Source organism: Cavia porcellus, unplaced genomic scaffold (genome assembly GCF_034190915.1).
Source record: "Cavia porcellus strain 051 isolate PalLab524CR breed Dunkin Hartley unplaced genomic scaffold, mCavPor4.1 scaffold_27, whole genome shotgun sequence".
Classification (NCBI taxonomy): domain Eukaryota; kingdom Metazoa; phylum Chordata; class Mammalia; order Rodentia; family Caviidae; genus Cavia; species Cavia porcellus.
The window spans coordinates 36,161,661-36,184,973 of NW_026947510.1; the positions used below are offsets into that span (position 1 = coordinate 36,161,661).

General features: G+C 35.3%; 1 pseudogene; it reads right to left on the reverse strand.

Moving 5' to 3' along the window:
* Positions 1–1,921: 1,921 nt before the first annotated feature.
* LOC100728051 (taste receptor type 2 member 14-like) lies at positions 1,922–22,333 on the reverse strand (annotated as a pseudogene).
* Between the last annotated feature and the right edge of the window lie 980 nt (positions 22,334–23,313).

A 23,313-nucleotide genomic window follows, 5' to 3' on the forward strand; every position in this document is an offset into this window, starting at 1 on the left:
AGGCAACTGACACCTGCTTAGCAACTAACGAAATCAATTATTCTACCTTTTTGTACCCATTAACCAAGACCAAATATCAAAGAAAAATGAAGGATGTTTAATATTAGAAAAAAGTTCCTATTATTTTACGTGTTTTTCCTACCACAGTCTGTATTCAGCTGTATGTGTGAATCTTCTTCCTTTTGATGATTCATTTAAATCTAGGGGACGACCTCCCTGTGCTGGACAGTCTCTCTAGCTTTGTGCTGGCTCATTCTGTGCTGAATAAGGCTCTCTTATCTCAGAACCTCAGTTGGTTCACATGATAAATATTATTAAAATGGGAAAGACTGAAGAGATGAGACACACCGATTACCTGATATTTGAGTATTATAACACAATCTATGAGGCAGCTATTGGAGCCGCTGACATTGTAACTTCAGATCATCTGTTCCACATTAAGACACCTCCAATGCACATAGGAAAAAAGTTCATAGTATAATTTTTGAACAAATGAGCAAAGGAATGAAGTGTGCTTAGAGAACAACAAAAAAATCTATGCCAAACATAAATCTAGTAGTTTCAAACATTCCTTTGTGAAAATAAAGATGAATAAATGTTACTTTAAACATATATAAGATTTAATCTTACTGAATATTTAACAGTACTCAACACAGTATTTAATAATGTTTTCTTCTCTTTATCACCTCTTGACTTCAATTTATTTTAAATTTGCAAATATTTTACAAGATTATTTTATTTCTCTTTTATACCATACAAAAATGTTAATAACATAACTATAGTTCATGTTAACTATGTGCTTGTATCTGATGTTACTTTAATTTTCTCCTCCTATAAGAACTTGATTTTTTTTACAACCAAGTAAAATAAGAATATGTGATAGCATAAAGTAACAAAAACATCTATTTCCCTACATGGTACTCAAAAAAAGATGAACATTTTTATAGCACAGCATTCTTTAGCATTAAAATTAAAATGAAGTGTGAAAATGTCCTTCATTAAAGAAATGGAAGACACAGTATACTCCCAAATATGAAATGGCTATTCACAATAAACATAAAATCCTTAAAGAATTCTTAAATGTGAAAGTAATACTATACATAGACAATTCAAAAACTAACCTCATGATTCTAAGTAGTTTTATTTAATTTATAGTTAAGGCCTAGTATTTAAACTTATGAAATTAATGTATTGATTTTCAACAGTCTATATTTTATTTTTCATTTTTCAATTATAGATTATATGTATAATACCTAAAATAGGTATTATACATAAAAAATATTTGTGGCATAAAAAATTAGGAAATTTTAATAGCTATGCTTTACATGTACATATACACATGTATCTTACATAGTATAAATTTCTCATTTTCAAATTTGAAATATTCTAATTGAGAAAAACATTATTTTGGGGCCGGGTATTTAGCTCAGTGGTATAAGCATCTGCCTGGCAAGCACAAGTTTGTGAGTTCAATCCCAGGTACAAAAAATTATAACAAAATTTCTTCCATGTATGTGTTCTACATTGACTATATATATATATATATATATATATATATATATATATGTATTTCAATCTATTCTTAAAGATGTAAATTACTTAGATAGTTCTTATTCCAACATACTGTTGTAAATTCCACACTTACAGGTAAAAGAAGAACATTTGGAAAGTACAGCTTATAAATATAGAAATATCTGAGTTTCTTTTAGAACATGCAAGATGGTCTCTGAAATGTCTATGGATCCAAGGATTTTACATCTTTAGACCAACACCTCAGCCACACCAGCATTGATAGAAGCCTGTCTGAGATTATTGCTTCCCAGAATCAAGACAACTGAGTGACCCAAAGAGAACTTATCAGAATAGATGACAGGAGAAAAAAAATGAGATTTTTCTTCTGAATTTTAGAGTTATTAATATATTAAAAAAAGGTAAAAATGATGTACAATAGCAGAGAAGCAACCATAGTTTGCAAAGTTTTTATGTGTGCCTTGGTGCTGGCATCTCTAGATCCTTTGACGTTGTGCCCCATCCTCTTCACGTGTCTCCACAGTGAGAAAACGAGCAGGATGAATGTTGTCAGGGACACAGAGAAGGGTATCAGTATGAATACTGTAAAAGCAAAAGATTATGAATACAAGCAAAAGATTTCTGGAAAACTCTGTAGAATTACTTGAACTGGAACTGTAACACATGTTTGTTTTGTAGTCACTAATTCATTCATTAATATATATTTGCATTAGTAAGATATTCAAAAACAATAGAACTATAGATACCAGCAAGGGCACTGAAACTACCTTTGTAATTCTCCACTTTAGGTAAAGAAAAGTAGAATTAGTAAAGTTGGCTGTCTTCAGAAAATAAAAGATGCTGAGGCATGCGGCAAGCCACCTGCTAAATTGACAGGCCACAATTCAGGTAACAAAAATCATTTGTAACATCTCTCTAGTCATTAGTAAAATTTGTGTAAAACTCAGATACCCACCAATTTATGAATAGTAGTCAGAGAAAACCAACTCTGAAGATTGCCAAAGCAGTGAGAATTTTATCAATTAAAGAAATCACTTTCTTCTTGGCCCAGTACATGAAATTTACCACTGTTATGGATCCATTTCCTAAATTTCCTATTATGCACGCAAAGTGATTGCCAATATGTTCTGTGGAAGACCATGCATTGTCTGTCAGAAAAGTTCCAATGTCTAAAAACACTGCTGAAGATTTGTTAATGTGTTCAGATGAAATGATGTGTGTCTTATTCTTGAAAATTCAGAACATGCTTTCCTAAACAATTTGCATAAGGAACATCAACTAAACAGGTAAACATAAAGATATCCAGTGAGTGGCTTTATAATTTTCTGCATGAAAATCTTGTATTTCCTCAGAAGCCCAGCTGAACTTTTTGTAGATACTGTCTGTGTGTTTTACCCACAGCATCTTTGAGTATTTTCAGTTCATATTGAGAAAAACAGTGAAGTGCATCTGCTAACATTCACATGATGATATTTATTTGCATTGTTAAGCTGTCTCGTTTTACTTCTATAACTGAGTCTGGCTACCTCAGTTCTTGGCACACACCATAACAAAACTCTAAGATATACAGAAAAGAAGAACAATTTAACCAGCACAAGAAAATTCCTAAGCACTGAGTTTCTTCAGACTTCAAAATTCAAACTGTACAAGGATTTATGCATGAGCTGTGCCATGCTGTTCCTATAAACTATCAGTTATCTAACTGTGCCCCATCCTCTTTAGGTGTTTCCACAGGGAGAAGATAAGCAGGATGAATGTTGTCAGTGTGTCTTTATATCATAAATTCTCAGTGCTGAAAAATATTTATAATTTACTTATTTAAAAAACATGCATACACATATTCCTCTATAAGCACGTACTTATTTGAATCTGATCTCCTTTTTTTCACACTTGGTTGTTTCAGTTTATTTATTTATTTATCATTTATTATGTATGTCTCTCATGATTAGTGTTGTGACAGCTGTTAAACTATTGTTTGAAAATGGTATCAAGTATATATTATACATTATAAAATATTCAGTGATTTTTGTTCTGTGTATGTAAAAGGTGGTAGAAATCTCCGTGTTTTGCAAATAAGCAGTCTGTGAAATGAATAAATTAGTTCATACAGCAAAAATCCATCTTATTCAATGCTTCAATTAGGCTAATTCTTCCATCAATACCAAAGACCCTCAGACTTTAACTATCTCCTTCACTTCCCACCAACATATGCTTCATGACCCTCCATAAATACACTAAGATATAGGTACAATGCCAAATTGCTTGTTTAAGGTGGGAAATGACCAGCATGATACAATTACTTATTTATACTAAACTATATTTACACTGTACTTGAATGATGAGTGAAACAAATCTGTCAATAACTGTGAAAGCAGAACAGCATGTATCATAAACCTCCGAGAAGGCAAAGAAAGGCACAGGGTATTCATTATGGAGCACATACATATATATATATATATATATATATATATATATATATATATATATATCATAGTCACAAATGTCCTGATTTAACAGGATGGATATCCAAAAAGTTATGGGTACATTTTTTAAGGCTGAGTTTTATTTATTTTTTCAAAGCAAAATAAAGATTAATAATGGTTAATGCATTGCATACTGTTATCTTCAATGTAGTTATTCAGGTTACAAGGCATAGATATGAAAAAATAATCAAACAATCAATGAAGGTGCAAACCTTTTTTGATAAACTAACAGACAATAGTAGTATAGTTATCTATATTGTGTATATAGATAAATTATCTTTTCCTTTTTTATTTTCCGCTTTTCTCTACATCAGTTATTCTTTCTTTTTGAGCAGTTTTCTTACCTTTCAATTTCACATTATCTATTGTACATTTTGGATCTTATTTACTGTTTCAGTTTCTTACTCTAGCAAGACATTACAATATTTACACATGATTCTGATTTATTTCCCTTATAAGTATGGTCTCAAGTTGCATCCCTTTAATCTGTAAAATCTCAAATGTATCCTTCTTTATAGCTGGTCAGTACTTCTTTGTATAAAGATACTATATCTTTTTATTCATTCCACAATTGATAACATTAGAGTTGTTACCAAGATTTACCTATTACAAATTGTGCTGTTATAAACAAGAATGCACATATATTGCAGTGGTGTGATGTTTTCAGTTCTCTTGGGAAAATACACAGATGGGTAATAGCTGAATTGAATGGGACTTATTAGTTTCCACAGTGATGTTATCATACTACACTCTAATCAATATTGGAAAAGTGTTCCTTTTTCCCCATGATCCTGACAGCATTTATTATTGATTAATTTCTTAGGGACAGCAATTCTTTCATTTTTAATTTAATTTTATTTTAAAAAAAGATGAAGATAAAAAAAGACACAACAACACAGCTCAGAACAGAACAGTTTAAGCAAGTGTTTATAGTGTTTCACCACAAGGCAATCCAACAGAACAGTAGCTACCATAGTGTCTCCTTCCTTGAAATATTTGAGTATATACTATAGTATAAAACATAAAAAGACAATGTAAAAACATTCGAGAGAATGAAAGTATTACAGGGTATTCAGAATCAACTAACAGAAAACAAACAAAGACTACTATAATATCTTTTTGTGCACAAAAAATTTTGTTTATACTATCACATATAATAAAAGCCAGTAGCATACAACATGATAAAACCAATGGAGACAGAAGAACAAAAGCTTGGTGGAACTTCAAAACAAGATGATATTAAATCATCACTAGCTATTATAATGTCTTGTTTTCTTCAAAATAGCTGTTCACACCAACACAGGCAATAAAATCAAACAATCCGGAATAAAACCATACTAATTAATGAGTTAAAGCATTATAAGTCTTCATAGCAATGTAATGGGGAATCATTATTACCACATATTTTTTGTATTCTTATCATTTCTTACATTAGGGAAACTATTCAGTATTTATACATGTGAGTTTGATTTAGTTCACTTATGAGTATGGTCTTAAACTGCGTCCATTTATTTATAAATATCTCAATGTGATCATTCTTTATAGCTGAATAATATTCCATTGTATATTTTTTATCCATTCCTCAGTTGATGGACACTTAGGTTGTTTCCAAGATCTGGCTATTACAAATAGTGCCGCTTTAAACGTGGATGCACATATATCACTGTGGTATGAAGTCTTCAGTTCTTCTGGGAATATGCCTAGAAATGGAATAGCTGGAACAAATGGGATCTCCAATCCCAGCTTTCTGAGAAATCTCCAGACTGACCTCCACAATGGTTGCACCAGTCTATATTACCACCAGGAGTGCAGGAGAGTTCCTTTTCCCCCACAATCCAGCCAGCATTTGCTGTTGGTAGTTTTCTTGATCCTGGCAATTCTTTCTGGAGTGAGATGAAATCTCAGTGTGGTTTCAATTTGTATTTCTCTAATGAGTAATGATGATTAACATTTTTCCATGTATTTATTTGCCATTTGTGTTTCTTCATCTGAGAAGTGCGTATTCATCTCAGATGCCCATTTTTGGATTGGATCCTTGAGTTTTGGGGGTCTGACTTTTTTTATTCTTTATATGTTTTAGACAGAAGACTTTTGTCTGAGGGACAGTTCACTAAGATTTTTTTTCCCAGTTTATAGGTTTTCTTTTCACTATTCTAGAGATTTCTTTGGAGGTGCAGAAACTTTTTAATAAGACATGATCCCAGTTGTTGATTCTGGGAAGTATTTCTCATGCAGATTGATTCTTGTTCATGAACTCTCCACTTACCCCTATGTCCCCTATGGTTTTACACAACTTGTCTTCCAATAGATTTAGTTTTTCTGTTTTAATATTCAGATCTTTGATCTATTTAGATTTTAATTTAGTACATGGTGATAGGAGTGCGTCTATTCTTAGTTTTCAGCATATGGAGAGCCAGTTTTTCCAGCACCATTTATTAAAGAGATGTGGTTCTTCCAATGAACCTGTTTGGCCCCTTTATCAAAGATAAGGTGGTTAAGTGTGTTTGTAGTTGTGGTTGTATCTTCTAATCTATTCCATTGATCTTTGGCTCTGTTTTGATTCCAATACCATGTTGATTTTACTACAGTTGCTTTGTAGTATAACTTCAAGTCAGGGGTTGTGATGCCTCCTGCTTTGCCTTTGCTGCTTAGAATTGTCTTTGCTATTTTAAGTCTCTTTTGATTTCAGATAAATTTTAGAAGTTACTTCTCTAGATCTATGAGGTATGTTGATGGTTATTGGGATTGCATTGAATCTCTATAACAATTTTAGAAGAATGGCCATTTTCACAATATTTATTCTTCTTATCCATGAGCAAGGGATGTCTTTCCACCTTCTGAGTTCCTCTTCACTCTTTTTTCAATGTATCATAATTATTCCTATATAAAGCTTTCACTTGTTTTGTGAGGATAATTCCTAAATATTTCATTTTTTTGTTTGCTAATGTAAGGGTGTGGCTTCTCTTATTTCAATTTCTGTGATCTTGTTGTTAGTGTACAGAAATGCTGTTGATTTTTGAGCATTGATTTTGTATCCAGCTACATTGCTGAATATATTTATTATATCTAGGATTCTTTCAATGGAGTTTTGGGGGTCTTCTATGTAGACTATCATGTCATCTGCAAATAATGATAATTTAACTTCTTTTCCTATCTTTTTCCCTTGCATTTCTCTCTCTTCTCTAATTGCTCTGGCTAGTATGTCCAGTACTAAATTAAATAGGAGCAATGACAAAGGACATTCTTGTCTTGTGCCTGATTTCAAGGTAAAGGCCTTCAGTTTTTGGCCATTTAGCATGATACTAGCTGTTGGTTTGTCATAGATGGCCTTTATCATATTGAGGTAAAGACCATCTATTTCAATTTTCGGTAAGGTTCTTATCATGAATGAATGTTGGACCTTATTAAAAGTTTTTTCTGCATCTATAGAAATGATCGTGTGATTCTTAGTTTTGGATTTATTGATATGGTGGATTACATTTATTGATTTATGTATGTTGAACCAACCCTGCATGTCTTGGATGAATCCCACTTGGTCATGGTGTATAATCTTCTTGATGATTTGCTGCATCCTATTTGCCAATATTTTATTGAGGATATTTGCAACTGTGTTCATTAGGGAGATTGGCCTGTAGTTCTCTTTTTCAGTTGGATCTTTCTCAGGTTTTGGTACTATAGTAATATTTGCTTAAGTCAGGAATGACTGAAGTAAGATTGCTTTCCTTTCAATTTTATTGAAGAGTTTGAGGAACGTCAGCATTAAGTCTTCTTTGTATTTCTTGTAGAATTCTGCAGTGAATCCATCTGGGCATGGGCTCTTCTTTGTAGGTAAGGACTTAATTACATTCTCAATTTCATTGATAGAAATTGGGTTATTCAATAGTTTTACATCTTCTTGACCTAGCTTTGGTATTTCATATGTTTCCAGGAATCTGTCAATTTCTTCTATTATCGAACCTATGAGGGTAGAGGTTTTCAAAATAGATGTTGATGATCTTCTGTCTTTCTACAGAATCTGTAGTGATTTTTTCCTTTTTCATTCCTTATTGCTTGAATTTGAGTTTGTTCTTCCCTTTTTAAAATAAGGTTTGGTAGAGGCTTATCAATTTTACTTATTCTTTCAAAGAACCAACTCTGATGCATTGATTCCTTGGATTGTTTTCTTAGTCTTTATTGCATTAATTTCTGCTCTGATTTTTATATTTTTGTCCCTTCTTTTGGCTTTGTGCTTGATTTGCTCTTCTTTTTCTAGATGTTTGAGGTGTAATATCAGAGTGTTTATTTGTATTTGCTCTGTTTTCCTGATGTGGGAACTCAGTGCAACAAATTTTTCTCTGAGGACGGCTTTCTTTGCATCCCACAGATTCCGGTAATTTGTATTTGTATTTTTGTTTGATGGTAGGTATTGTTTAATTGCTTCTTTAATTTTCCCTGTGACCTATTGATTACTCACTAGTGTGTTATTCAGCTTCCATGTGCTTATGGGATTTTTGCAGTTTCTTTTATCATTAGTTTCTAATTTCATAGCACTATGATCTGATAACATAAAAGGGATAAATTCAACTCTTTGCATTTATTTAAATATGCTTGTGAGCTAACATATGGTCTATTTTAGAGAATGGCCCGTGCACTGCTGAGAAGAATGTGTATTCTGATGTTGTTGGATGGAACATTCTGTATATGTCTATTAAGTCCATTTGTTCACAGATGTGATTCAGTTCTGCTATTTCTTTGCTGATTTTCTGTCTGGTTGATCTGTCCCTTGGCGTCAATGGTGTGTTAAGATCTCCTGTTATAATTGTGTTATTGCTAATTTGGTTTTTCATTTCTGTTAATACTTGATTTATATAACTGGGTGCTCTGAAATTTGGTGCAGATATATTTAAGACTGGTACCTCTTCTTCTTGAAGTTTCCCCCTAACCAGTATGTAGTGACCTTCTTTATCTCTTCTGATCATTATTGGTTTAAAGTTCACATTGTCTGAAAACAGAATGACAGCTCTCACTTTTTGGGGGCTTTCTGTTGCATGAAGTATTGTTTTCCATCCTTTGACTTTCAGTCTGTGAGTATCCTTTGGGGTCAGATGGGTTTCTTGTAGACAACATATGGTTGGATTTTGTTTCTGGATCAATCCTGCCAGGCTGTTTCTTTTAATTGGTGCATTAAAACCATTTACATTAATGGTTATAACTGTTATATGTTGGTTTATTGTTGACATGTTATCTTTCTTCTGTTGCATCTTTATCTTTCTGTTCTGTTTAATTATCTGCTTTTTTTTAGTGGATTATTCCTAAGTGTATCTAAACTGTCTTTCAATATTCTTTGCACGGCTGGCTTGGTGATCATGAAGTTCTTCAGCTGTTCTTTGTCATGGAAGTATCTTATTTCTCCATCCATTTTGAAGGACAGTTTTGCAGGGTTCATCAGTCTAGGTTGGAAATCATTTTGCTTTAGGATCTGGAATACTTCACTCCATGCTCTTCTTGACTTTATTGTTGGTGTTTTTTTTTTATTTTATTTAAAAGGAAAAAGAGAAAAACACAAAACAAAACAAAGCGGTGTAAGGGTACACGTAATACAGAACTACAAAAAAAAAAAAACATAACAGTAAGAAATCACCTGTTAATAGATTACATATTATCATCTTGAAAAATATTTGCTCAAATCACAGTATCAAAGAGTACAAAGTGGACATTCAAACAGGGAGAATGCAAACAGCTGTGTTCAATGATCCAAAAACATTGATATAGTCTGCTATTTAACACCCCTAAACACACTTGCTGTTATATCCGTTAGAGCTCTTTTTTTTTTCTCCCTCTCTTTTTTACAACAAAATTTACACATTTTGGATTTTATTACTCCTTAGTTCTTATTACTTTTTGGGGGAAGAGAATACAGTCAAATATGGCAAAACAAAGCTGTCAGTCAAAACCAAGGATAGACATAGCACATGGTGTAGAACAGAGTACAAGGTTATCAACAATGGTTATCAACGTTGTCTCTTATTTCCTTAAAAAGAATTGTCTATCTCATTAGATATTATAAAGTTGGACAAAACAGTACAGAACAAGACCAATAAAACTTAGGCATTGTAAAAATTACAGGACTTCCAAAGGAGACAATAGTCAAACCAGAATGGGCATCTTAGTGAATCTTATTGCCTTCAAAGTAGTTGCCTATACCCTCAAACTTGATACTATCATACAGAATGGAACAGAGTCTAAACAGTCAAAACAAGATCATGGGAGTATTACAGGACTTCAAAACAAGTTAATAGGAAATCAAAAAGAGTTACTATTATATATCCTAATTTTTTTAAATTTTTCCCCTTAAGACAAACATAAGAAATAACTAAATAATTTTTTTAAAGAATAAGGGGGAGATTGAGATAAAACAGGACATAACACTATAACAATAGAGGTCAAAGCATGACTGTTTCAGCAACCTAGTACTTCACCACCATATAACCCGACTTAATAGTAGTTACCATAGTGTCTGTCTTTTTCCTTGAAATATTTGCATAAAACTTCATATACTATAGCTTCAAATATTTCCATATCAAGAAGCCCAGAATAAAGCCTTTCTAATTAATGAGTGAAAACTTTATATGGCTTCAAGGCCACATAATGGGGAATCATGATTACCACATATTTTTATATATTTGAATCAATACTTACATTAGGGAAACTATTCGGTATTCACACATGCGAGATTGATTTATTTCACTTATGAGTATGGTCTCAAGCTGCGCCCATTTATTGATAAATATCTCAATGTGATCCATCTTTATAACTGAATAATACTCCATTGTATAGAAATACCACAACTTTTTTATCCATTCCTCAGTTGATGGACACTTGGGTTGTTTCCAAGATCTGACGATTACAAATTGTGCTGCTATAAACATAGGTGCACATATATCATTGTGGTATGATGCTTTCAGTTCTTCTGGGAATATGCCTACAAGTGGAATAGCTGGAATAAATGGGATTTCCAATCCCAACTTTCTGAGAAATCTCCAGACAGATCTCCACAAAGGCTGTACCAGTCTACACTCCCACCAACAGTGCAGGAGAGTTCCTTTTTCCCCACAGCCTCTCCAGCATTTGTTGTTGGTTTTCTGGATCCTGGCCATTCTTTCAGGAGTGAGATGGTATCTCAGTGTGGTTTTAATTTGCATTTCTCTAATGACCAATGATGATGAGCATTTTTTCATGTATTTATTTGCCATTTGCATTTCTTCATCTGAGAATTGCATATTCATCTCAGATGCCCATTTTTGGATTGAATCTTTGAATTTTGGAGGTCTGAGTTTTTTTAAATTCTTTATATGTTTTAGACAAGAGTCCCTTGTCTGAGAGAGAGTTCACTAAAATCTTTTCCCAGGTTGTGGGTTTTCTTTTCACTATGCTGGAGATTTCTTTTGACATGCAGAAACTTTTTAATAAGAAGTGGTCCCAGTTATTGATTCCGGGAAGTATTTCCTGTGCGGTTTGAGTCCTGTTCATGAATTCTTTACCTACTCCTATGTCTCCAAGGTTTCTACCTAATTTGTCTTCCAATAGATTTAGTGTTTCTGTTTTAATATTCAGATCTTTGACCTATTTAGATTTTAATTTAGTACATGGTGATAGACATGGGTCTAGCTTTAGTTTTTGGCAAATGGAGAGCCAGTTTTTCCAGCACCATTTATTAAAGAGACTGTCATTCTTCCAGTGAGCCTGCTTGGCTCATTTATCAAAGATAAGGTTGGTTGAGTGTGTTTGTAGTTGTGGTTGTATCTTCTAATCTATTCCATTGATCTTCGGTTCTGTTTTGATTCCAATACCATGTTGATTTTACTACTGTTGCTTTGTAGTATAACTTCAAGTCAGGGATTGTGGTGCCTCCTACTTTGTCTTTGCTGCTTAGAATTGCCTTTGCGATTCTAGGTCTCTTCTGGCTCCAGATGAAATTTAGGAGTGATTTCTCTAGATCTATAAGGTATGTTGATGGTATTTCTATTGGGATTGCATTGAATCTGTATAACAGTTTTGGGAGAATGGCCATTTTCACAATGTTTGTTCTTCCCATCCATGAACAAGGGATGTCTTTCCATTTTCTGAGATCATCTTCAGTTTCCTTTTTCAGTGTATTATAATTTTCACTGTATAAGTCTTTCACTTCTTTCATAAGAGTAATTCCTAAATATTTCATTTTTTTGCTTGCTAATGTGAATAGTCCAGTTTCTCTTATTTCCCTCTCTGTGATTTTGTTGTTCGTGTATAGGAATGCTATTGATTTCTGAGTATTGATTTTGTATCCAGCCACATTACTGAATTTATTTATTGTATCTAAGAGTCTTTCAATGGAGTTTAGGGGGTCTTCTATGTAGAGTATCATGTCATCTGCAAACAATGATAATTTAACTTCTTCTTTTCCTATCTTTACCCCTTTTATTTCTCTTTCTTGCCTAATTGCTCTGGCTAGTACTTCCAGTACTATATTAAATAGGAGTGGTGATAAAGGACATCCTTGTCTTGTGCCCGATTTTAAAGTAAAGGCTTTCAATTTTTGGCCATTTAGTATGATGCTGGCTGTTGGTTTGTCATAAATGGCCTTTATTATATTGAGGTAAAGACCATCTATTCCAATTTTCTGTAAAGTTCTTATCATGAATAAATGTTGGACTTTATCAAAGGCTTTTTCTGCATCTATAGAAATGATCATGTGATTTTTATTTTTGGCTTTATTGATATGGTGGCTTACATTTATTGATTTGCGTATGTTGAACCATCCTTGCATTCCTGGGATGAATCCCACTTGATCATGGTGTATAATCTTCTTTTTTTTATTTTATTTAAGGAGAAAAGAAAAGAAAGAAAAATAAACAGTGAAGGGGTACAAGTTATACAGATTTACAGGAGAAAAAAATGCGCAGTAGGAAATCACTAGTTAATGGATTACATATTGCCATCTTAGAAATAATTGTTCAAGTCACAAAATTAAAGCTTGTAGAGTGGACATTCCAACAATGATACTGCAAACAGTTCTGTTCAATGATCCAATAAAACTCTGTGATATCATTTTCTATCTTATACATTTAAATATACATGCAGTTATATAGTTTAGAGCACTTTCTTTTCCTCTCTTTTGTACAATGACTATTACACATTTTGGGTTTCATTGCTCCCACGGTTCTTATTGCTTTTTTGGAAGAGAGTAAAACCAAATGTGACATAACAGAACCGAATCGGTCAAGTCAAAAGGGTGGACATAATAGATAATATAAAAACATAATACAAGGTGATCAACAATGGTTACCATAATGCCTCCCGCTATTTCTAATAGAATTGCCTATATCATTAGTTGTTATACAATTGAACAAAACCGTAAAGAATAAAACCGACATAACCAAAACATTGGAGATATTGTAGGTCTTCAAAAGTAGATAAAAGTCAACGAGAATGGGCGTTATAATGAATCTCATTATATTCTCAGCTGATGCCTAAACTTTCGAACCTGATACTATCCAGCAAAACAGAATAGAGGAACCTCAGTCAAAAACAAGATGGTGAGAGTAATACAGGGCTTCAAATCGAGATAATAGAAAGTCAAAGTGGGTTACTATATTATATCCTGCTATATTTTTCCCTTTAATTAAATGGATAAAAATAAAAAAGTAAATAATGGAGTGGAGATTGAGAAAAAAGAGGGCATAACAGTGAAACAGGGCAGATCAAAACATAACCATTTAAGCAGAATAGTGTTTCACCACCAGATAATCCTGACCCAAAAATAGTTACCATATTGACTCCCTCCCTGAAGTCCTTGAGTACAACTTCATATACTGTAGCATTAAGTATATCAAAACAATGTAAAACCATTTAAGAGAATGACAGCATTATAGAGTATTTAGAATCGACTAACAGAAAATGAACAATGGTTTCTGTATAATCTCCTTGTCTTTAAAAGGTTTTTGCTTATACTATCGTACATAACAAAATCCAATAAGATACAACCTGTTTAGACCATTGGAGACAGAAGAACAAAAGCTAGATGAGACTTCAAAACAAGATGGTACTAAATCAGCATTACCTATTAAGATGTCCTTTTCTCCAAAAAAAGCTGTTCCTATCATCCAATCTTCTCTGTCTCATTTCTGTTGAGCTCTTTTTCTGTCAGTAGCTGTCAGTTTGTCTTCTTCATTTTGTTCTCTGCTCCATTCGTTGTGGCCTCCCTGCCACTATTTCTGGGTTCTTTGTATTTTTCTTTTTTTAGAATATCCTGCAATACTTTCTGTAGGGTTGAATTGGTGGTTGCAAATTCCCCCAGTTCCTCTTTATCCTGGAAGCATCTCGTTTTTCCATCAATTTCCAGGGACAGTTGTGCAGGATATCTCAATCTTGGCTGGAGATTATTATCTTTCAAAGCTTGAATTATTTCTCCCCATGCTCTTCATGATTTGATGGTTTGTGAAGAGAAATCTGCTGTAATTCTGATGGGTATTCCCTTGTAAGTGATCTGTTTCTTGTCTCTTACAGCTTTTAATATTCTGTTCTTGTATTGAATTTCTGTAATTTTTATTATTATATGCCTGGGTGTTGCTCTGTTAGGGTTGTAGGTAGCTGGGGTCCTGTATGCCTCATACATCTGAGTATCTTTACCTTTTGCTAAATTAGGAAAATTCTCCTGGATTATTTCTGTGAGTAGCTTTTGTAGTTCACTTGTTTGTGTCCCTACTTCTTCTTTTATGTTCTTAATCCTTAAGTTATGGCTCCTCTTATCATCTTCTTGTCTTTGTATTATTGCTGTGTGTTTCTTTGTTATTTTTAAGAAATTTTTCATTTCAGTCTCCCATGTTTCAAGTCTGCCCTCCAATTCAGATAGTCTGTCCTTAGTTTCTTTCAAGCTGTTATGCCATTCTTGGATAGACTTCTTAATTTCTTGATAGTCTCTTTGAACCTGCTTCACATACTCAATGCTTTCTCTGTTTTCTCCATCAAGCAATTCTCCCCTCTTTTTCTGTTCTTCCATTCCACCATCTGCTTTTTCCTGGGTGGTGCTTAGCATTTCTCTAACTATTCTGCATACTTCTAGCTTCAGGTCATTGATAACTTCATTCCTGAATTGGTCTATGAGGCTCTCTAGATGGCGCTTAATGTATATTGGTGCGGTGTCCACTATTGCCTGTTTCTCAGGATTGGGGGCCGAGGAGCCTTTTTTGTTGCTTCCCTTCCCCATATTTTCTGTTCCTTATAAAATGCAATCTTACATAGGAGGCCCGGCTTCCCTGCCTGTCAGCCACAGCCTGATCAAATTGCGCTGGCTAGTTGTTCCCGCCCACCGCTGCGCCCCAGGGAGTTGCGGAGGAGGCAGCCTACGCGGGAGTCGGTCGCTCCTCCGGGCCACCATCAGGCTCTGGGATCTGGGTTAGGCCAGCCTAGGGAGTCCACCAGCAGCGTCTCTCAGGCCAGGCACCTTTCACCAATCCCGTCCGAGAGGGGAATGTGCAGCTGGAGTTGTCACCACACCCTGCTCTTACAGGACTGCCCGAGCCCAGAGAAACCTCCGCTGGAGTCAAACTGTGGTAGGGAGTCAGTTTCTCGCTCACCTTGCCACCAGTCAGTTTTCCTCCTTGTCCGACCTGTTTCCGACTCCGTTCGCAGACTCCCGTTCCCGAGCTTCTGCGCGTCTCTCCTTGCCGAGCCGCTGTGGAGGCAGCCAGCCGCCGGGCGGCGGGAAATCCAAACCGCGGTTTCCAATGGCACGGGGTCGAGCCTCCACACCGAGATTTTTCTGTTCCTATTTTAGTGCCAGGACTGTATTCTAAGTTAGATTCTCTCAGCCCAGTTCATTCCTGAGTCAGCAGAGCATATCTCTACTGGTTCGTATCTCCTTAGTCCGCATCATTCCTGGCCTCTGAGCCGAGCCTTTAGAGAGCCTTCAGTAGCTGCTGCTGTCTGTCCGCCATGTTCTCAGGAAGCCCATGGTGTATAAACTTCTTGATGATTTGCTGGATCCTATTTGCCAATATTTTATTGAGGATTTTTGCATCTGTGTTCATTAGGGAGATCGGTCTATAGATCTCTTTTATAGTTGGGTCCTTCTCAGGTTTTGGTACTAGAGTAATATTTGCTTCCAGGAATGACTTAGGAAGGATTGCTTCCCTTTCAATTTCATTGAATAGTTTGAGGAGTGTTGGCATTAGGTGTTCTTTGTATTTCTTGTAGAATTCTGCAGTGAATCCATCTGGGCCTGGGCTCTTCTTGGTGGGTAAGGACTTACTTACATTTTCAATTTCATTAGCAGAGATTGGGTTATTCAACAGTTTTACATCCTCTTTTTTTTAAATTTAATCAAGGAGATTAGAAAAAAAAGCAGAGAAAGGGTACAAGTTATACAGATTTACAGAAAAAAAATAAACAGTAGGAAATCACTAGTTAATGGATTACATATTGTCATATTAGAAATAATTGTTCAAGTCACAAAAATTAAAGCTTGTAAAGTGGACATTCCAACAATGATACTGTAAACAGTTCTGTTCAATGATCCAATAAAACTCTGTGATATCATTTCCTATCTAATACACTTAAATATACATGCAGTTATATAGTTTAGAGCACTTTCTTTTCCTCTCTTTTGTACAATGACTATTACACATTTTGGGTTTCATTGCTCCCACAGTTCTTATTACTTTTTTGGAAGAGAGTAGAGCCAAATGTGACATAACAGAACAGAATCGGTCAAGTCAAAAGGGTGGGCATAATAGATAATGTAAAAACATAATACAATGTGATCAACAATGGTTACCATAATGCCTCCCACTATCTCTAATAGAATTGCCTATATCACTAGTTACAATACGATTGAACAAAACAGTAAAGAATAAAACCGACAAAATCAAAGCATTGGAGACATTGTAGGTCTTCAAAAGTACATAAAAGTCAACGAGAATGGGCTTTATAATGAATCTCATTATCTTCACAGCTGATGCCTAGACTTTCGAACCTGATACTATCCAGCAAAACAGAATAGGGGAACATCAGTCAAAAACAAGATGGTGAGAGTAATACAGGGCTTTAAATTGAGATAATGGAAAGTCAAAGTGGGTTACTATAATATATCCTGCTATTTTTTTCCTTTAATTAAAAGGATAAAAATAAAAAAGTAAATAATGGAGTGGAGATTGAGATAAAAGAGGGCATAACAGCGAAACAGTGCAGATCAAAACATAACCATTTAAGCAGAATAGTGTTTCACCACCAGATAATCCTGACCTCAAAGTAGTTACCATATTGTCTCTTTCCTTGAAATCCTTGAGTACAACTTTGTATACTGTAGCATTAAGTATATCAAAACAATGTAAAACCATTTAAGAGAATGACAGCATTACAGAGTATTTAGAATCGACTAACAGAAAATGAACAATGGTTTCTGTATAATCTCCTTGTCTTTAAAGGGTTTTTGCTTATACTATCGTCCATAATAAAACCCAATAAGATACAACCTATTTAGACCAGTGGAGACAGAAGAACAAAAGCTAGATGAGACTTCAAAACAAGATGATACTAAATCAGTATTACCTCTTAAGATGTCATTTTCTCCAAATTAGCTGTTCCTATCATCCAATCTTCTCTGCCTCATTTCTGTTGAGCTCTTTTTCTGTCAGTAGCTATCAGTTTGTCTTCTTCATTTTGTTCTCTGCTCTATTCATTGTGGCCTCCCCGCCACTATTTCTGGATTCTTTGTATTTTTCTTTTTTTAGAATATCTTGCAAAACTCTCTGTAGAGATGAATTGATGGTTGCAAATTCCCCCAGTTCCTCTTTATCCTGGAAGCACCTTGTTTTTCCATCAATTTCCAGAGACAGTTCTGCAGGATATCTCAATCTTGGCTGGAGATTATTATCTTTCAAAGCTTGAATTATTTCCCCCCACGCTCTTCGTGATTTGATGGTTTGTGCAGAGAAATCTGCTGTAATTCTGATGGGTGTTCCCTTGTAAGTGGTCTGTTTCTTGTCTCTGACAGCTTTCAATATTCTGTTCTTGTATTGAATTTCTGTAATTTTTATTATTATATGCCTGGGTGTTGCTCTGTTTGGGTTGTAGGTTACTGGAGTCCTGTATGCCTCATACATCTGAGTGTCTTTACCTTTTGCTAAATTAGGAAAATTCCCCTGGATTATTTCTGTGAGTAGCTTTTGTAGTTCACTTGTTTGTGTCCCTACTTCTTCTTTTATGTTCTTAATCCTTACATCCTCTTGATCTAGCTTTGGTACTTCATATGCTTCTAAGAATCTGTCTATTTCTTCTATGTTATCAAACTTTTGAGAGTAGAGGTTTTCAAAATAGGTGTTGATTATCTTCTGTATTTCTATTGGGTGTGTAGTGATTTGTCCTTTTTCATTTCTTATTGCATGAATTTGAGCTTTTTCTTCCCTTTTTAAAATAAGGTTGGCTAGGGGCTTATCAATTTTATTTATTCTTTCAAAGAACCAACTCTTTGATTCGTTGATTCTTTGGATTGTTTTCTTAGTCTCTATTGCATTGATTTCTGCTCTGATTTTTATAATTTCCTCTCTTCTTTTGGCTTTGGGCTTGACTTGCTCTTCTTTTTCTAGCTGTTTGAGGTGTAGCATCAAGTTATTTATTTGTATTCGTTCTGTTTTCCTGATGTGGGAACTCAGTGCAATAAATTTTCCTCTCAGGACGGCTTTCATTGCGTCCCACAGATTCCGGTAAGTTGTATCTGCATTTTCATTTTCTTTTAGGTATTGTTTAATTTCTTCTTTAATTTCTTCTATGACCCACTGATTACTCAAGAGTGTGTTATTCAGTTTCCATGTGTTTGTGGGATTTTTGCAGTATCTTTTATCATTAATTTCTAATTTCAGAGCACTATGATCCAATACTATGCAAGGGATGATTTCAACTCTTTTGCATTTGTTTAAATATGTTCTGTGAGCTAATATATGGTGTATTTTAGAAAATGATCCATGTACTGCTGAGAAGAATGTGTATTCTGATGTTGTTGCGTGTAACATTCTGTATATGTCTATCAAATCCATTTGTTCGCAGGTGTGATTCAATTCTGTTATTTCTTTGCTCATTTTCTGTCTGGTTGATCTGTCCCTTGGTGTCAATGGTGTATTAAGGTCTCCTGTTACAATTGTGTTACTGATAATTTGAGTTTTCATTTCTGTTAATAATTGTTTTATATAACTGGGTGTTCTGGAGTTTGGTGCGTATATATTTAAGATAGTTATCTCTTCCTCTTGGAGTTTTCCCGTTACGAGTATGTAGTGACCTACTTTGTCCTTTATGGTCATTGTTGGTTTAAAGTTCACATTGTCTGCAAACAGAATGGCTACTCCTGCCTTTTTTTTGGATTCCTGCTGCATGAAGAATTGTTTTCCATCCTTTGACTTTCAGTCTGTGAGTATCCTTCTGGGTTAGATGGGTTTCCTGTAAACAGCATATGGTTGGATTTTGTTTCTTGATCCATTCTGCTAGTCTGTTTCTTTTGATTGGTGCATTGAGACCATTTACATTAATGGTTATTACTGTTAAATGCTGGTTAATTGTAGGAATGTTATCTCTCTGCTGTTGCAACTTTATCTTTCTGTTCTGTTTAATTATTTGCTTTGCTTAGTGGTTTTTTCCTTTGTGTATCTAAACTGTCTTTCAATAATTTTTGCAGGGTTGGTTTGGTGTTCATGAAGTTCTTCAGCTGTTCTTTGTCATGGAAGTATCGTATTTCACCATCTATTTTGAATGATAGTTTTGCAGGATATATCAGTCTAGGTTGGAAATCATTTTGCTTTAGGATCTGGAATACTTCACTCCATGCTCTTCTTGACTTTATTATTTGTGCTGAGAAGTCTGCTGTGATTCTGATAGGTTTTCCTTTATAAGTGATCTGTCTTTTCTCTCTGACAACTTTTAATAATCTATTCTTGTGTAGGATTTCTGGGATGGTGATTATTATATGTCTGGGTGTAGTTTTATTTTGGTTATGACTATTTGGAGTTCTATATGCTTCACTGATCCTGATGTCAGTTTCTGATCTCGTGCTTGGGAAATTTTCAGCTATTACTTCTCTAAATATCCTCCTGACATCCTTCATGTTGTCTCCCTCTCTTTCATTAATCCCTATCATTCTTATGTTATTCTTCTTTGCATCATCTTGCAGTTGTTGAATTGTTGTTTCCTGATTCCTTGTTATTTTCAAAAGATCTTTCCTTTCCTGTTCACTAGCTGCAATCCTGTCTTCAAGGTCTGAAATTCTATCTTCACTTTCATTAAGGCGGTTTTTACAACTTTCAGTGGAGTTTTTTATTTCCTGTATATCTCTGTGCATCTGCATTAGGTATTCTGTTTGTTTCTTATATTGCTCGTCTAGGGATTCTATCTTTTTGTTTAGTTCCTCCAATTTTTTATCTGTGTTTTCTTTAGATATATGTAGAATCTCTTTCATTTCTTTTATCATTTCTTCTTTTATCTGGGAGATTATTTCGAGTTTGAATTTCTTTAAAGCTTCCTGGAGTTGCTTGCCAATTTCAGTAGCTATTGTGTCCGATATATGAGGTGGATGGGATATATTTTCTTCTATATACATCGCTCCTAGGGTTTCTTGAGATGGGCTGGAAGTTTGAGGTTGTAATTTGGTCTTTCGTTTTGTCATTTTCCTATATTTCTGTGTTTCAAGTGTTATTTGAAAGCTTCCTCAGGATCTGTTGAAAATCCCCTTCTATGTTTGCAAGCTACTGAGACTCTGGCACCCCGCTACCCCAAACCATTGGGCCTGCATAACCAGTGGCCCTCCTCTGCCTGCTCAGAGCTCCGCAGTTCCAGACAGGCTGGGCCTCAGAGACACTGTGCGCCCACCTGCGCCTTGGAAGCTCCACAGTTCTTCAATCGCAGCCGGGTTAGGGTACTCACCACAGGCCGCGGAGCCTCAGGAACCTTTGATGCCTCCCTGCTTGCAGAGATATCCACAGTCCTCCAGACACACAGAGAGGCCGATGAAGGCACCCCAGATCTGCCCAGATCTGCCCAGCCCCTCCTCTGCACACCGATGGCCAGGCGCGGCAGCAAAACAGGCTGGGCTCGGGTGATAGTGTGGGCCCGCCCACCCGTCGGGAGCTCAGCACTTCTCCAAGTGCAACCGGGATGGGGAGGCGGATGTAGAAGCCTCAAACCCACCTCTCCCCTTCACTGCACCTGGAAGCCTGGAGGGACTCCAACAGTCTGGGCGGAGATATCCACCAACTTTATTGTTTTTGCTGAGAATTCTGCTATGATTCTGATAGGTTTTCCATTATAAGTGATCTGTCTTTTCTCTCTGACAGTTTTTAATATTCTATTCTTATGTTGGATTTCTGGAATGGTGATTATTATATGTCTAAGTGTCGTTTTATTTTGGGTATGACTATTTGGAGTCCTATATGCTTCACTGATCCTGATGTTGCTTTCGATCTCATGTTTGGGAAATTTTCATCTGTTCCTTCTCTAAATATCCTCTTGACATCCTTTATGTTGTCCCCTTCTTTTGAATTAATACCTATCAATCTTATGTTGTTTTTCTTTGCATCATCTTACAGTTGTTGAATTGTTATTTCCTGATTCATTGTTATTTTTAAAAGATCTTTCTTTTCCTGTTCACTAGCTGCAATCTTGTCTTCGAGGTCTGAAATTCTGTCTTCACTTTCATTGAGGCAGTTTTTACAGCTTTCAGTGGAATTTTTGATTTCTTGTATATCTCTTTGCATCTGCTTTATGTAATCTGTTTGTTTCTTCTCTGGATGAGCACATCCAGAGATTCTATCTTTTTTTCAGTTCCTCCAATTTTTAAACTGTGTCTTCTTTAGATATGTTCAGCATCTCCTTCATTTCTTTCATCATTTCTTCTTCTACCTGGGAGATTAATTTTAGTTTGAATTCCTTTAAAGCTTCCCAGAATTGCTTCTTTATTTCAGTTGCTACTGTGTCCAATATTTCAGGTGTGTGGCATATGTTTTCTTCTATGTAATTATTTCTAAGGTTTCTTTGGATGAGCTGGAGATTTGAGATTGTAATTTGGTCTTTCCTTTTGTCATTTTCCTATATTTCTGTGTTTCAAGTGTTTCAAGTGTTATTCCAAAGTTTCCCCAGGTTCTGTTGGAAATCCTCTTCTGTGCTCTCAGGTCCTGGGACTCTGGCCACCTAGTTTCCTGAATTGAGACAGGAAAGCCCAGCCTGTGAAACCAATGGCACCCACTTGCTTGCTTAGAACTTCAGAGTCCGCCAAGCATGACTGGGAGCAGGGAGCCATTACAGGCCCGCTCAGGACCCACCATGCTGGTCGAGTGCACCCAGAAGCCACAAGGTTCCCTGTCTGGGGCCAAGCAAGAGTCCCAAGTTAGCTGGAGTCGGGGGAAAGTGCACAGGGCACTTACACCAGGCTGCCCAGCCTCAGGAATGGATGGTACCACTTGCCTGCTCAGAACTCCAGAGTCCACCAAGCACTGCCTGCAGTGGGGAGGCCATTGCAGGCCCACTCAGGACCCACCGTGCTGGTCCAGTATACCAGGAAGCCACAAGGTTCCTCCACAACATGGTTTTACTTTTGGACTTTTCTATGCTGTCCCATTTTATCTATGTAGACCTTCTTGTGTTTCTACTGAACTTAGAAGAAATTATTTTATTTTTTCCAAATTCAATATACTATTGCTTATAAATTTGGCATAAATATCTTTTATTATATAGAGATATGTACAATCTATAAATAAGAATGTTTAGCATGAAAGAATATGAAATTTTAATAATACTTTTATTTTTATTGATATCAGTTACCACATTAATTCTGGCATGTTTCACATACTTCTGTACCTATACTGCATAGAAGTGAGAAAGACAAAGCCATGTGCATTAACAATAGACAGGATAGAAACAAAACAACAAAAGCAAACTGAAATTTAAAAAACTATGCCTGATACGAAAACTCACTGAGTAAGAACAACAGTAGGTTGAAGTCCATTAACAGAAAGATTTATAAGTAAAATTTCTTAACATATGAAATTATTTTAAATTTCACATTAAAAAATATACTGAAATTCATAGAGATCGGAAAATGAAAACATTTTAAAACTATTCATCAATTTAAATAACAGTTTTGAAAGAATCTCAAAATTATATATTTTTTATTATCTAATTTAATTGGCACATTTTAGATACACATAGGGGCTGGGGATTTAGCTCAGCGGCATAAGTGCCTGCCTTGCAAGTAGGCAGTCGTGAGTTCGATCCCTGGTACCGATAAAAATGAAAAAGACCAAAA